Here is a 16148-nt window from a genome sequence, read left to right as displayed (position 1 = left end):
AAATACAAAATAGGGCTGGGAATATGGCTCAGTGGTTAAGTGCCCCTGGGTTCAATCCTGGTACCAAAAAAAAAAAAAGGTAATTGACCTACTCCCCCCATGACCTGGCTTTGTTAAACCCTATAAAACTGCCCGTTGTTGGAGCCCGGCACCATTTTCCCCTTGAAAATGTGCCTCTCCACTGCTTAACGAAGTGTCGCCATCTGCTGAGGGTGGCCTCTCTTTTTTCTTCTTTTTGTATCCTCTTTCACTTGCTTTCAGTCCCTCTGTTCAAAGTCACGCTTCCCGGCCTCCATGGAAAGAGGCTCTTAGGAAAACAGTTCACCCCCGTGCGGGGAGGTTCATTCTTGGTCAGAGATCGGGAGCTGGAAGGGAGACTTGGATTTCCTAGTTATGAAAAGACACGGACTGAGTCCTTATTCGGTGGTCACCCTAACGAAAGGACTTCCTGGGCCAGGTTCTGGGGTGCCGTCCCCTCAGTTGTCCAACCACCACTGGCTCCTGAGTCACATGGTCTCTAGCAGAAGAGGCAGATGGAGGCACAAACCCAGGGACAAGGTTTTTCTTGGGACTTCGATAGAGCAGCATGGAGACTTTAACCTTGAGGGAGGGGCGATCAGTCTGGGTCAAATGTTTCTCTCTCTCCCTGAATCCTCACATTTATCTTGTGAAAAGGATGAGTGGCTACAGCTGTTTAGAGAACACATGGGGGAGGAGGAGCAAGCTCAAACCATGCCAGTTAACAGAAGTCAAGAATTCTGGGAATTTGCTGTTTGGGTGTCAACTCAACAGCTTTTTTTTTCTTTTTTTCTTTTTTGGTTACGAGGCCACATCCTCAGCCCTTTGTACTTTTTTGTATTTTTCATTTTGAGGCAGGGTCTCACTAAGTTGCTGAGGGCCTTGCTAAGATGCTCTGGCTGGCCTCCAGTTTGCAATCCTCCTTCCTCAGCCTCCCAAGTATCTAGGATTGCAAGGTGGGCCACAGTGCTGGGAATCAATAGTTTTATTCTTTATGTTGTTTCTTCTTGGAGAGTCCTGGCGAGGCGATCCTGGCTTTAATGACGTCCCTGGTTTCTGAACTGATACGGCAGTTTGGGAGAGACTGAGTGAGAGGGTAGGGAAAGGGACATAGCATGCTTTCTTTGTGGGGGGTGGTACCAGGAGTTGAACTCGTGTGCTCACCACTGAGCCACATCCCCAGCCCTATTTTGTATTTTATTTGAGACAGGGTCTCACTGAGCTGCTTAGCATCCTGCTTTTGCTGAGGCTGGCTTTGAACTTGCGACCCTCTTGCCTCAACTTCCCGAGCCGCTGGGATTGCCCAACCGTAGCATGCTTTTCAGAACTAACAAACTATGAGTTAAGGCCCAGGAGTGAATCTGCCCTATTTTAGGGGGTGGGGGCCCATAACCAGTGACATCAGGAGGATGTGTGAAGTTCTCCCTCGAAGACTCACCCTGGATGGCCATGGGCTGGTCTAAGTACTGCCCAACGCTACTTTAAATTCTTTCCACATTCAGTCTCATTTAGTCGGGTCCAGCAACAACCCCTGGGGACAGTTAAATGACACCCAGTGTGCTGATGATATGGCTCCAAATCCCTTTGCCTGGCTTGGCTCCTGGCCACGCTGAAGTCACGGATGGTGACCCAGAGATGAGCAGGCTCAGCTCTGAGGGTCCCTCAAGGGTGGCACAGATTGTCGCCAGGAGAGCTCAGCTCCCGCCCTGTGTCGAGTGTGGAGGCGGCACAACAGTCTGAAATCCACCAGGCTCCCACCCCCACCCCATCCAGTGTGTTAGCTTCCCCCCCCTCCCGGAGCTTGGTGCACAAGGCAGACCTCCCCCAGCCCCGGCTCCACTTCTTAAAACCTCAGAGGCCCCACAGGCTGGAGGAATGGAGGAGGAGGCGAGGGGCCCACTTGGGGGAGATCAGATGTCAGGCCCAAGGACTCCAAAGCCAGCCCTGCCGTCAATCAGCCCTGGAGGACCACCTGTGATTGGCAGCACCTATTATATGCAGAGCCTTGGGGCGGGGGGCTCCCCTCCTGAAGGTAGACAGCTGTCAACCCAGGGGTTGTAGAGACCCTGCCTGATACAGGTGGCAAAAGTGGGACAGCGTATGCATAAATTCTGAAGGAAAATCAGCAGAGTTTGCTGTGGAATTGGATTTACTGTGAGAAGGACGGGAGGGACGGGCGGGGGCCCACACAGGAGGCCCGGGCCTCTGCTCAGGGCAATTGGCTAAATGAAGACACATCTCCCTAGAAAGGGGAGGGGAACAGGTAAGGACTGGTTCAGAGAGGCGCGAAATCAGATTTTCTGGGCTCATGCTCTGAACTTCAAGGCCAAGGTTTTGTCTGGATTTTGTCACCATCACCTGAGCAAGGAATGCACTGAGGGAACAATCAACCCACAAATCACTAGACAGAAGTTTTGCAGAAGGACTCACCCCTCGAAGTGTATTCTGATATTTTCTATCGTGTTTTATTTAAAAAATTGCCTGGGCATGGTGGTGCATGCCTATAATCCCGGGGATCCCAGAGGATGAGGCAGGAGGATCCCAAATTCAAGGCCAACCTGGGCAATTTAGCAAGATTGTGTCTCAAAATAAAAAATACAAAGAAGGGCTGGTAGAGGACCCCTGGGATCAATCCCCAGTGTCACAAAAATTTTTTTTAAAAGGTGAAATAAAATAAAAATGAAGCAAGGTAAATTATGTCCCTAAAGGATTCTGACTCAGAGATAGGCACACTGTGTGATAGTCCATAAGTAAATGGCCCAGGCTGGAGATGACTGAGGACCATGTGTGCTCTACTCACATGCTACAGGAGTGGCAGGACAGCCTAAGAATGCGTGGGGCCATGTGAGATGGGGCCAGTTAAACTTCAGCAGGTTCAACCACAAAGGGGAAGACAGGGAGAGAGGTCACCTGGAGCTGATTGGTTTCTGCCACAAAACTATGGCAGGTACAGCACTAAGCTTGAACAAGTATGGTTTAATCGAATTCCCACAACCCTACGAGGAAGTTATATGACACAGGAGTGCTTTTGGTTGCAAGTAACAGGAACTCCAGCTAACAGTGGGTCTCACTAACAAAAGAGTACTTATTGTTTTGCAGTATTGGGGGTGGAACCCAGATTCTTTATTTCTTGCACTGAGTATTGAACCCAGGGGGTGCTTTACCTTTGAGCTACATTCCCACTCATTTTTTTTTTTTTTAATTCTGAGAGAGGGTCTTGCTGAGTTGCTGAGGCTGGCCTCAAACTTGCAATTCTGCCTCAGTCTTCCAGGTCTCTAGATGATAGGCCTGTGCCACCCTGCCCAGCCAGAACCCAGACTCTTGAGCATGCTAGACAAGTGCTCTACCACGGAGCCACAGCATCTCCAGCTTATGAGGGCACTGATTCATTTAACAAACACTTTGGGACAAGCTACCTCAGGCTTGGTCCAGTAGTTCAATGATATCTTCAAAGAGCAAAGTTGTTTCTATTCCTTTTTGCCATTAGCATGTTGGCTTTTATCCATCAAGATGGCAGCCTTAGTTGCAGAACTTGATACCCAAATGCAGGAAGATGTGGGAAGTGATGGCCGTCCAGAAAAACTCTTCTGATGCCTCCTTGACCAGAGCTGGGTCACGTGGGCTACCTATATCTGCAAAGGAGGCTTTGAGAGCAAGCATTCAGCAAAAGAGAGTAATTTCATGTGTTTGTCAGCTTTCTGTTACCATAACAAATACCTGCTCTAGTCAGACTATAAAGAAAAAAGGGCGGGGCTGGGGATGTGGCTCAAGCGGTAGCGAGCTCGCCTGGCATGCGTGCGACCCGGGTTCGATCCTCAGCACCACATACCAACAAAGATGTTGTGTCCGCCGAGAACTAAAAATAAATATTAAAAAAAAAAAAAAAAAAAAAAAAAAGAAAAAAGGGTTTTTTTTTTTTGGCTCAGAGTTTTAGATCTGGTGACCTGATTGGTTTCTGCCACAAAACTATGGCAGGTATAGCACTAACCTTGAACAAGTTGCTGTGTGCCACAGTCTGGCTGGGCACAATTCAGGAGCCACTTGTCAAAAGAAACTAACTTTATTTTTAGAACTACAAACACCAAACAAAACAGCTCCTCAGGAAAAAACCCTCAGAGCCCAACTGCCACCACCGGCTTCCACAAGCCTCTCACCCCCACACAAGCCTCACTACCTCCCACAATCCTCCTGCTCTTGAGGCCGATTGGCTGGGTCACATGGGCGGAGCCAAGGAAGTCCCCCAATGAGCAGCTCCGTGGTCTGAAAGGGCAGGGAAACAGCCCAATGAACATCACTGCAGAGGAGCCAATCAGGTAGATGTTGCTGGGGCCGCTGTGAGCCAATCATCAGCCGGCAGCTGGAAGTTTGCTGGCAGCTGGAAGTTTGCTGGGGCCCCTTTGGCTGTGGCTCTCAACAGCTGTGGGCCTGCGGTGAGGCAGCATGCGTGGTTCAATGTGTGGTGGAGGAAAACTGCTCATCTTGCTGCCAGGAAGTAAAGGAGGAGGAGGAGGAGCCTGGGGTCCCATAATCCCACAATTTGATGGCACACCCCCATAACCTAAAGACCTCCCTCTTGGTTTCACCTTTTAAAGTTTCCACCACCTCCCGATAGCACCACCCTGGGAACTAAGGCTCTAACACATGGGCCTTTAGGATCATTCAAGATCCAAACCATAGGCCCTGGGTTCCTTCCCCAGCAAAACACACACACACACACACACACACACACACACGCACACACACACACGATCCAAACTAGAGCAGGCAGCCATGCAGCTATGGTTGGAGGGTTCCAACTCATTGCCTGAGGCTGGACATACTGTTGCACAGTGGGGTTCTGTTAACAGGATCTCCCATGTGGGACTAGGGGGGACTCCACAGTATTTAATAATGCTGTGGTGTATCAGCGACCATCAATCCTGATGCAGGTTGGAGCAAGTGACTGGGTTCCAGAAGCCCCCTAAGGTGGCCCTTTGGTTGTGAGATGTCAAGGGGACCTTGAGGAGGGAACATAGGAGGGCGCTTGGCCGTGGACAGTCCCCCACCAGTGTAGAAGACCTTCCTATTTGAATCACCTGTTGGCTCTGTTCCAGATCCCAGGAAGTCAGTCAAGAGCCCAGCCTCTTCCCCTGTGGCTCTGCAGTCCCCTGGGGACGTTCATACAACAGGACACGGCGCTTGTCTGTGTGAGGGAACAGACTCCCCAGAGGAGTTAGGCTGCGCCTTCGCACTTGGCATGCACCTCCACTTTCCGGCGTATCTATGAGGTGCATGATATTAATTACATGCAGTAATTATAATTACCATAATCAGCCATCATCCCTCTGAGCCAGGCTCGTTCTCAGCATATCACACATCCCCGCAGCCTGTATCCTGTTAGAGAGGGCCCGGGACAGGATGCAGCTATGGGAGACCCTGCCATCATTATGTGGAGGGGAGGAGGCCCTTAGGAAGTGGCTTGCCAGCTGGGCTCGGTGACACACGCCTGTAATCCCAGAGGCTCGGGAGGCTGAGGCAGAAGGATTGAGAGTTCAAAGCCAGCCTCAGCAACAGTGAGGTCCTAAGCAACTGAGTGAGACCCTGTCACTAAATAACATACAGAAAAGGTCTGGGCTGGGGCTCCTGGGCTCAATTCCCGGTACCAACAAAAAGGTCTGCCCAAGACAGTGGGTCTCCACTGGTGTGAGTCTGTCCCACCCAGGGCCCAGAGGCTCTGGCAGCATCTGGAGACATTTTTAGTTGTCACACTAGGAGGAAGGGAGGCCCGGACATCTAGTGAGGAGGGGACAGGGATGCTGTTAAATATCTGACCATCCCCAGGACAAGCCCTCCCAGCCAAGAATCATCCAGCCTCCAAGGTCAATAGAACCAAGACTGAGAAATGCTGCCCTAGAGGCTGTCACGCCCTTGGGACAGAGGCATGTAAGGAACAGCCACGGAAGCGGGATGAGTCATCGTCCCCAGCTGCCCACAGCGCAGTGTGTGGTCAAGAGTGGCACACACCGTGGTCAGCCACGCAACCAGCACGCTAGCTTCATACTAGAGGTTCGAAACATAGAAATTAACTAGTGAGTTCAAATTAAAGAAAGATGACTCTCAATTTACCTTATTTGCCCAGCTCAGAGACGGCTCCTCCCAGCTCCTGCCTCGAGCCACCTGATGCAGTAGTGAGGTTTACACAAGAGGCCAGCAAGAGAGAGAGGGAAACACGCCATGGAGTGAGCTTTAATGGGGAACCAAAAATTCAGGGGAAAATTCCATCCAATGAAGGTCGAGGGGGGCAGCATTCCAAGGTCAGGGTCAGTGATTGGCTTTCAGGTCAGTGGTCAGTCACATCTCCACATGGACAGGTCCTTGCACCTGGGGAAGGGTGGGGAAGGCTCTGACACAGCTGGTCTGAGTGCCTCACACCCAGCCAGGGAGGTAGCTCAAATCACGTGCGAGAACAGCTTCCCACACCGTAGTCCGGTTGCGTGATGGATATTAGTGAACAACAGCCATCTTCATCAAAGGGGGCAGACTCAGGGTGATGTTGAATGAAAGAAGCCACCATTTACATCAAGTTCACACGCAGGCAAAGCCATCTATGATACATGTAGACCAGTGTGTGTGCGTGCAGGTACATGTGCACAGGTACACAATTCATGGATGGCATTGGTGCTCTTGAACTTGGTGTAAATGGATGCACACAACCTGTAGGGCAAAACACTAATGGGGTGGGGAGAGATATTATTGCAGAACTCAGGATAGTGACAATCTCTGAGTAGGGCAGAAGGGGCAGGACCCGTCGTGGGCTTCTGAGGCACTGGTCACTATTTGGTGGACACGGAAGTATGTATTTTATTATTGTTTAAAAATAAGAAACCATGAAAACACACACACACGCACACACACACACACACACACACACAGAGCTTGTTTCTTATGTAGGGTTTCCTGGGAAACACTCTGAGCTGGGGACTCGCAGGCAGATGGTTCTGGGGGGCTCTTTGGGGTGATGCTTGTATGGAAGAGGGTGCTTCTGGGGTCTGGGGAGAAGGTACAGGTGCTACCCAACCTCAGCCAGTCCTACAGAGGACTTGGGACTGGGGATGGCCCAGTTGGGGAATGGCGTCAGACTTTTGTACACTGTTCTGAACAGACATAGAATGTGGCTGGCCCTGGGGATGGTCGCAAGCTTGAGCCAGATGGTTGTCTCTGGCTGCAGGGACGCCCTGAGACAGGCGCAGCTGAGCCACCAACACGACACTCCAGCAGCTGGGGGAAAGAGTGCCTCAGACCTGAAAGGGGTCTGTGTGGCACGTGGCAGCACACACTGTGCTTTTGTGCCCGTGACATGTTTCCCAATAAAAAATTTCAAAAGATCTAATCTAATATGCCATATTAACAAATTAAAGTAGAAAAACACATTTGATAGAATTTGACACTCTCTTATAGTAAATGGTGATGGCCAACTAGGAATGAGAGAGAATCTTCAATCTGATAAAAGGAACCTAACAAAACTCAGTAACCAATGCCCAACTTAATTAGAAAAATCCCCCTTGCCAGGCATGGGGTGCACACCTGTCATCCTTGAAACTTCGGAGGCTGAGGCAGGAGGACCACAAGTTCGAGGCCAGTCTCAGCAACTTAGCAAGGTCCTAAGCAACTTAGTGGGACCCTGTCTCCAAATAAAAAATAAAAAGATCTGGGGATGTGGCTCAGTGGTAAAGCACCCCTGGGTTCAATCCCTGTACTGGAGAAGGAAAGGAAAGAGAGAGGGGGAAAGAAAGAAGGGAGGAAGGAAGGAAGGGAGGGAGGGAGGAAGACAGGGGAAAACTAATTCCCTTAAAGAATTAACACAAAACTTCAGCAAGTCTGTGGGATATAAGGTCAACATAGGAAAAACATCCAAAAGCACTTCTATAACAGCAGCACAATTGTAAAACATAATTCTTTTTTTAATAAAGATTCTATTCTCTTATAAAACAAAAAGTCTGCTTAGCCCAAACGCCAAGAAAAGATTTCCTGTTCTTTTGGAGTAAACTCTGAGCCTTATCACAGGACGACAAAGATGAGCTAACAAAGGAGACCGTGTCCCACCCCAGAGGAGTCAAAGTAGACGGGTTAAACTTGACCCAAGGGGACAAAATGTATGATCCCCCGAGGAATCTACGAGGTCCTTGGAACAGGCCAACACGGGGAGCCAGAAAGCAGGAGGCGGGTGGAGTGGGATGGGGGTTAGTAGTGGGCACAGCATCTCTGCTGGGAGGATGAAGGAGTTCTGGTAGTGGATCCTGGGCACCATGTTGTCAGTGTGGTTTAGGCCTCTTCTGGATTATACACTTAGAGTGGTTAAATGTTTACCATATATATATATATTTTATCATGTTAAAAAAGAAAGTGGCTCGGTGGGCTGGGGCTATAGCGCAGTCAGTAGGGTGCTGGCCTCGAATGCACAAGACCCTGGGTTCAATCCCCAGCACCACCAAAAAGAAAAAAAAAAAGTGAGTGGCTTGGGAGGCTGAGGCAGGAGAATCCTGAATTCAAAGCCAGCCTCAGGAATTTAGTGAGGCCTGAAGCAACTCAGCGAGACCCTGTCTCTAAATAAAATATAAAAAAGGGCTGCGGATGTGGCTCAGTGATATATAAGGCCCCTGGCCCTGGGTTTAATCCCTGGCATCAAAAACAAAATACATAAAAATATAATAATAATAATAATAATAATTATAATAATAGAAGGAAGAAAGGGGAGAAAGAAAGAAGAATGAATTCAATATATTTAATTCAATACGTCTAAAGATGGAAAGTGTAACATTGAATGAAAACAAGTTGCCGGAGACCCATGAAGGTGACCTTCTGTTACACTTGGACTTGGGTCTGGCCATGTGGAATGGACAAGCAAAATCACAACACCTTAAAGGAGATCACGTCACTGCTGTCTTCACCAGCGCCTGCCTCCTCTCTCTGCAGTTCCTTGGATGTGGCTTTCCTCAGGGCCCTCTCTCCTCAGGGTCCAGAATGGAGCTCCGGCCATCACATACTCATTCCAAGCACCCAGAGTGCTGAAGAGAAGGTGGAAAGTGGGCCGTGACTAAGCCAGAACTTAGTCAAATGCAAGGGAATCCGGGAAATGTAGTTTTAATTCCAGGGAGATTTTTCTAGCCAGAGATATTGTTATGGTTTCTACTGCTCTACTGATAGGTGAGAATGGACGTCAGAAGACACCGGGTGGGTCACCCCACACCATCTGTGACAGGAACTGCTACCTCCATCAGTTTCTTCATCTGTTTTATTTTTCTTCCTCACCCATAAAAGCCATCAATATTGAGTGGGCCACCCAGTAAGAGTTCCCAGGCTCCTCTCAGCTAGATGTCCCCATGTGACTAAGTCCAGGCCAACGGATGTGGAGATATTTTGGGTGACTTCCAGTTCACCCGCTTTAAAACCGAGCCAGTTTCCCACACTTCCTCGTCGCCCTCTCCCTGCTGGATTGGAAATAGTAAAGATTTCAATCGTTTCCTTAAACCTAGAGATGGAACGTGGTAGAAGATCCATCAGGGATCAATGCCACCCACCTGCCCAGCCTGCCCACAACCTGTGGAGCATTCAACTTTAGGTGTGTTTCTTGTTGCTTGTGTTTTGGAGTAATTGTTCCGGCAGCCTCGCCTGCAACTTAATGAATATAGAAACTGATGTCAGAAGTGAGATGCTAACTCCAAAGCATTAAAATAAACATGTGGCATTGTCTTAGTGATGGTACTTCAGAAGGCAGAGACCCGGTACTGAGGGTGACACACTGGTGACTTGTTATGTCAAGAAAAATGTTCTGGGGCCCAGGGTGTAGCTCAGTGATACAGCACTTGCCTAGCACATGAGAGGCCTGGGTCTGTCCTTAGCACCACACACACACACACACACACACACACACAGACACACAGTGTAGAAATGTCTTCTGTGATAATCAGGTTATCAGACCTTTGTCACCTGAGCTTACAGGTCTCTAGGCAAATGCTTAGAAAAACTCCTTTTGGGGGTACATACTGTTTGACTCGTGAGGGCCTTCAGAGAAACAGAGCTAATGGGAGATCAGATACATTTTATTTATAGTTGTGCGTTGCTTGACGACATGACGTTCTAGGAACTGCATCCTTAGGTGATTTTGTTGTGTGAACATCAGAGAGAATTTAGCAAATTCAGACACCTCTGATGTTACTAGGCGATGAGACTCTGTGAGACACCATGTGTGTGCAGTCCCTGGCCAACGGGAACGTCATCACGGAACACAGGACCGCACGCGGACGCAGGTGCTGATTTATTCACTGTGGGAACTGGCTTCAATGCTTTTGGAGCCAGGAGGCCCCACCCAAGCTGAGAACCAGGGAAGCTGGGGATGTGGCTGTCCCAAGGCCTGGGGCACAGCGGGGGGCTGGGGGAGGGAAAGTAGGTGATGGTCAAAGTCCTGACTGCAGTCCAGAGGACCAAGGGACAGGAGCATCAATGTCTGAGAGCCACAGATGGAGGTCCCAGCTCACCGGGGAGGGGGAGTCGGCCCTTTGTCTGCCCTGGCTCTATGGACTGGGTGATGCCTGTCCACCTTGGCAAGGGTGGTCTTCTTTATTCATCCTGCCAAGACAAGCCAGATCTCTTCCAGAAACACCCTCCCAGACATCAAGTTCTCCCAGCTAGCTGGGCATCCCCTAGCAGGTCAAGTGGACCTATAAAATTAACCATCAAGCAAGGCATGGTGGTGCACACCTGTAATCCCAGTGGCTTGGGAGGCTGAGGCAGGAGGATCGAGAGTTCAAAGAGCTAGCTTCAGCAATTCAATGAGGCCCTAAGCAACTCAGTGAGACCCTGTCTCTAAATAAAATACAAAATAGGGCTGGGGATGTGGCTCAGTGGCTGAGTGCCCCTGAGTTCAATCCTGGTACCAAAAAAAAAAAAAAAAAAAAAAAAATTAAGAATCGGACAGATAAAGAAGGAAGTTCTACATATTTAGAACAATCAAAGAAATTTGGGGTCTAGCTGGGTTCACATTTCACATGAAACTCAATTCGGAAGTGTGCAGAAGAGAGTCGACATCCAAGCTTGAAGTTTCTTATCTTTTTTGGTGGGTTGGGATCTCCCTATGTCCAGGTTGACTCCTGAGCTCAGGTGAGCCTCCTATCTCAGCCTCCCTAGTAGCTGGGACCATAGGTATTGCTACTGTGCCCCCTGAGACTTTGATTTTTATTAATTAATTAATTTTTGGTTCCACGGATTGAAACCAGGGTGCTTAACCACCGAGCCACATCCCCAGCCCTTTTTTTCTATTTTATTTAGAGACAGGGTCTCACTGAGTTGCTTAGGACCTCCCTAAGTTGCTGAGGTTGGCGTTGAACTTGCAATCCTCCTGCCTCAGTCTCCGGAGCTGCTGGGATGACAGGCGTGGGCCACCGCCCGACAGTGAGGCTTCAGTGTTTCGAAGGGCATGCTGCCAAGGCTGGCCCTTGGCTGGCATCAGGAAGCCTGGATTTTGGAAGCGCTCCCACCACTCCCTGACTGATAAGGTAGTTTATTGTGACTAGACTGTGCAAACAAAGTGGTTCAGGCTGATCACTGTGTGCGCGAAGAGCGCAGACTCCCAGAAGGGAGGGGACTTAAACCATATTGCTTGCGCAACCTTGGCAATGTGAGACTCGCTTATTAGTCCTGGAATCCAAGGTGCCAGATGTCATCCAGGAGCCTTGCAGACTGGTCTCTCTAAAGATGCTAAGCATTTGGTGACAGGTGAATGGAAAGTAGGATGTTCATTTATCAGCTCTCAAACTCTCTCTGCCCACACCCCGTGCCATCTGACTTCTTCTTGTTGTTATTATTATTATTGGGCACCAGGGATTGAACTCAGGGGCACTCAGCCACTGAGCCACATCCCCAGCCCTATTTTGTATTTTACTTAGAGACAGGGTCTCGCTGAGTTGCTTAGGGCCTCGCCATCTCTGAGGCTGGCTTTGAACTTGCGGTCTTCCTGCCGGAGCCACCTGGTCCAGCTCTGACTTACAATTAACAAAGGGCAACATCTTAGTTTTACAGTGAAAAATCCCAGCAAATACCCCCAGGACCAAGTGATCAAAGCCATTACCACACACTATGGGTCAAACGAACCTCATGAGCCTCCTGCAACTTAACCTGACCGGAGGCCTGGTGGTCGGGGTGGAGGTAGAAGAAGTTCCCGAGGGAACTCTTGTGGCATTTCACAGCGTAGGTCCCACGGAGGGCTGTCTAAATCTGTGACGGTCTCAGAGTCCAAGTGCTATTCTTTGGCACGTGCCTGCTTTCTACTTAGCACAGCACCTGCCGAGGCTGAGCCCACAGCAGACAGAAGGCTGTGGCCGGAGCCAGGCGAGCAGTTAGCACCGCGGCTGCAGGAGGCGAAGAGTCAGGGCTCCTCTTCAGCAGCAGCAAAGCCAAGAGGCTGCAGGCCAGAGGCTGTGCTCCAAGTCCCCTCGCTGCGCGCGGCTGCCCTCACCCTTTTCTCTCCTGTCAGTCGATTACTAAATGAAAGAATTAATCTGAAAAGATGATATGCTCCGTGATTCCAAGTGTATGGCATTCTGGAAAAGGTGAAACTGGGGAGAGAACAAAGATCCGTGGCTGCCAGGATTTGAGGGAAGGGAGATGAATATGTGAGCATGGAGCATTTGTAGGATGGTCAAACTATTCTGCATGATACTGTGTGTGTGTGTGTGTGTGTGTGTGTGTGTATTGTTTTCTTTCTTTTTTAAAATTTTTTTAGTTTTTGGTACTGGGGAATTGAACCCAGAGGCACTTTGCCACTGAGCCACATCCCCAGCCCTTTTAATTTTTTATGTTGAGACAAGATCTTACTAAGTACTTAGGGCCTTGCTAAGTTGCAGAGGCTGGCCTCGAATTTGCAATCCTCCTGCTTCAACCTCCCCAGCTGCTGGGATTAAAGATGTGTGCCACCATCCCCGGCCATTATTATGTGTTTGTGAAGGTCCATGGCATGTATGACACCAAGAGTGAACCCCTAATGCAATCTATGGACTTTGGTGACAATGTGTAGATTCATTGATGGTACCAAAGGTACCACCCCAATGGGATATGCTAATGAGAGGGAGGCTGTGCACGTGTGGGGCAGGGGTATATATATTGGGAACTCTGTGCCTTCCACTCTTTTTGTGTGTGTGTGTGAACCTAAAACTGCTCTAAAAAATAAACGAAAAAAGGCAAAAAAAATTTTTTTGCAGTTAGGATGAAAAAAAAATAGAAAGAATGTTCACTAGCCTGGAAAATGACCATCCTCTAAGGGTCGGGCATTTGATTTTTAACAGGGGCTCATTAGCCATCTCTAAATTGCTTTTCTAAACTCTCAAAGTGAATTCCCATCTGGAGATTATGTCTCTTCACATTGTCTCCCTCCCCCCCAAAGGCTCAGATAGGCCAGAATATGGTAAAGCCGTCATTGACGGAGACTGGCACTTATTCTCAAGACCAGCCCAGAATTCAATTATTCAAATTCCAATCCTCTCACGGTGGCAAAGAGCAAGGCAGAGGCCATACCCTCAGATTACTCTTGCAGATCTCTCTGCTCAGATGACCTCTAATGTGTATTAGAAGCACAACTCTTTTGTGTGCTGGGGATTGAACCTCGGGCCTCACACTGAGCTACACCCCCAGCCCCAGCCCCCGGGCAGCTTTTCAAATTTTCCTCTTCCTCTGTTCCCACTGCAAGTTCACTCACGTCTTTAGCAGTCAACTTTTTTTTTTTTTTTTGGCTTGGGCACTGGGGACAGAACCCAGAGACATTTAACCACTGAGTCACACCCCCATCCCTTTTTATTTTTTATTTTGAGACAGGGTCTGGCTAAGTTGCTGAGGCTGGCTTTGAACTGGCGATCCTCCTGCCTCAGAGTCACTGGGATTACAGGCCTGCACAACTGCGCACCCACCTTGCCATAACCACTTGGCAGAGTTCATAATGGCCCAGAGATTTCAGCTGGGAGGAGGGTGGGCTCAGCAGTCTCTAAGGCTGAGGAAATCCCTGCAATCGTGTGTGTTTTATTTTGTTTTTTGTTTTTTCTTTCCATCTGGGTTACCTAAAGTATGGACCCAGCCTTGCAATTTTTTTTAAAAGATAGTGTGTTTTTATTTTTTTTATTTTTATTTAATATTTTATTTACATTGTAGTTTTTGGCAAACACAACATCTTTGTTTGTTTGTGGTGCTGAGGATCGAACCTGGGCCACACCCATGCCAGGGGCGCGTGCTACCGCTTGAGCCACATCCCCAGCCCAGATAGTGTGTTTAAAAAAAAAAATTTTTTTTTTAGTTGTAGATGGACACAATATCTTTAAAAAACATTTTTTTTTTATTTAGTGGTCAATGGACCTTTTTTTTTTTTCATATATATGTGGTGCTGAGAATCCAACCCAGCGCCTCACACATGCGAGGCAAGTGCTCTACCACTGAGCTGCAGCCCCAGCCCCCTGCAAACGGTTTTAACCATTTTCCTTCTCTTTTGGAGGAGAACAATGCAACCTTTTAACATTTAGTTCATCTAAAACTCAGTGGGGGGCATTTGACCTCTTTTGCTTCCCTCCTGGGACAGAGAGGGACAGGGCCAAAGGCCTCCCCAGCTGTGTTTTCTTCTGAGTGAGCTCCCACCCAGATGGGCCACGGTGCCTTGTGTCATGGCTCCAGATGTTGAATCCATGGTCTTAAGTTCCCTAGGTCACATCTGCCTCCTGCCACACGGCAGCTCATCCGCTGTTTCATACCATTGTGAAAGTCACTGATGCCAAAGTGGAGTCACTTCAGTACGCATCCAACAAGACAGAGTTGGGAGGCCTGAGAAGGAAGTCCCCAGACATGTACTCCCATGACAGGACTTACCACAGGATTCCCATCGTCACCAACTTCCCCAAGAGGCACTGTTCTGTCAGGCTGTGTGCACGAGGACACTCACCCGCAAGGGCTGCGGTCAGCCTCCTTCTATCGCCAACTTCCCTGCAGCCCTCAGTCTTTGTAACTTTGGTTTTGAAATGACTTCTTCTCTGTCTTTAAAATATTCTCCATCTGCTGGGCCTGGTGGCACACACCTGTCATCCCAGTGACTCCGGAGGCTGAGGCGGGAGGATTGTGAGTTTAAAGCTGGCCTCAGCAACTTAGCGAGGCCCTAAGCAACTCAGTGAGACCCTGTCTCTCTCTAATAACACTAAAACAGGGCTGGGGCTGGGGCGCAGTAGTTAAGTGTCCCTGTTTTAGTATCCGTGATACTAAAACAAAAAACAAACAATTCTCCTCTCCCCGGCTGCCTGGCTACACCTATGGCCAGCCAGAACGTGTGTACCCTGAATCGCAGGTCACTTACTCCCCAAAGAACTCACTTATTCATGAGAACTTGTTTCTTTCTTTCTTTTTTTAATATCTTGTTTATTTTCATGTGGTGCTGAGGATCCAACCCAGGGCCTCACATGTGCGAGGCAAGCGCTCTGCCACTGAGCCCCAGCCCCAGCCCCAGAACTTGTTTTCTTGAAGTTTCTTTCTAGGTTGGTGCATGGGTAACCTCCCGGCCACTGGAGCATGGGGTTGTGTCCTCTCTGTCTCTGTTTTCCTTTCCCTTAACTAGTGTGATAGGCATATTTTAGCTAGTCAGGGCCATAAGACAAGGCAGAACCTGGAGGAATCCACACTCAGATGCTTCTGACCTCTGTCTCCCAGGAAGGTCATGCAATGACACGTTGTGTGTGACTTTCAGGGAAGGTCGTTGGAGGCATAACAACCAAAGCCCTTCCTGGGGACTGGTCACAAAGGCCCCTCTCCTTAGCAGGGAAGAACAGTGGGAAACTTCCAAGTTGAATCTTCCAGATGCCAGCCACGGGCCAACCCTGCCCGCAGGCCTCTCTAAGGATGGACCCTGGGACCTGCTCTGTGGATCCTTTTCTGAACAGGTGGTTAGTGAATTGATGTGAGGTTCCTGATTTTGATAGTTGTAATTCTGCAGGAGGACGCCTTTATTTGTAGAAAATACACAGTAGAGGGGCTGGGGTGGTGGCTCAGTGGCCGAGTGCTTACTTAGCACATCCTGAGGCACTGGGTTCGATCCTCAGCACCACATAAAAATAAATAAATAAAAATAAAGGTAT

Source organism: Spermophilus citellus (genome assembly GCF_964194105.1).
Source record: "Spermophilus citellus genome assembly, chromosome: 18".
Taxonomy (NCBI): domain Eukaryota; kingdom Metazoa; phylum Chordata; class Mammalia; order Rodentia; family Sciuridae; genus Spermophilus; species Spermophilus citellus.
Note: the sequence above shows the minus strand (reverse complement) of the source record.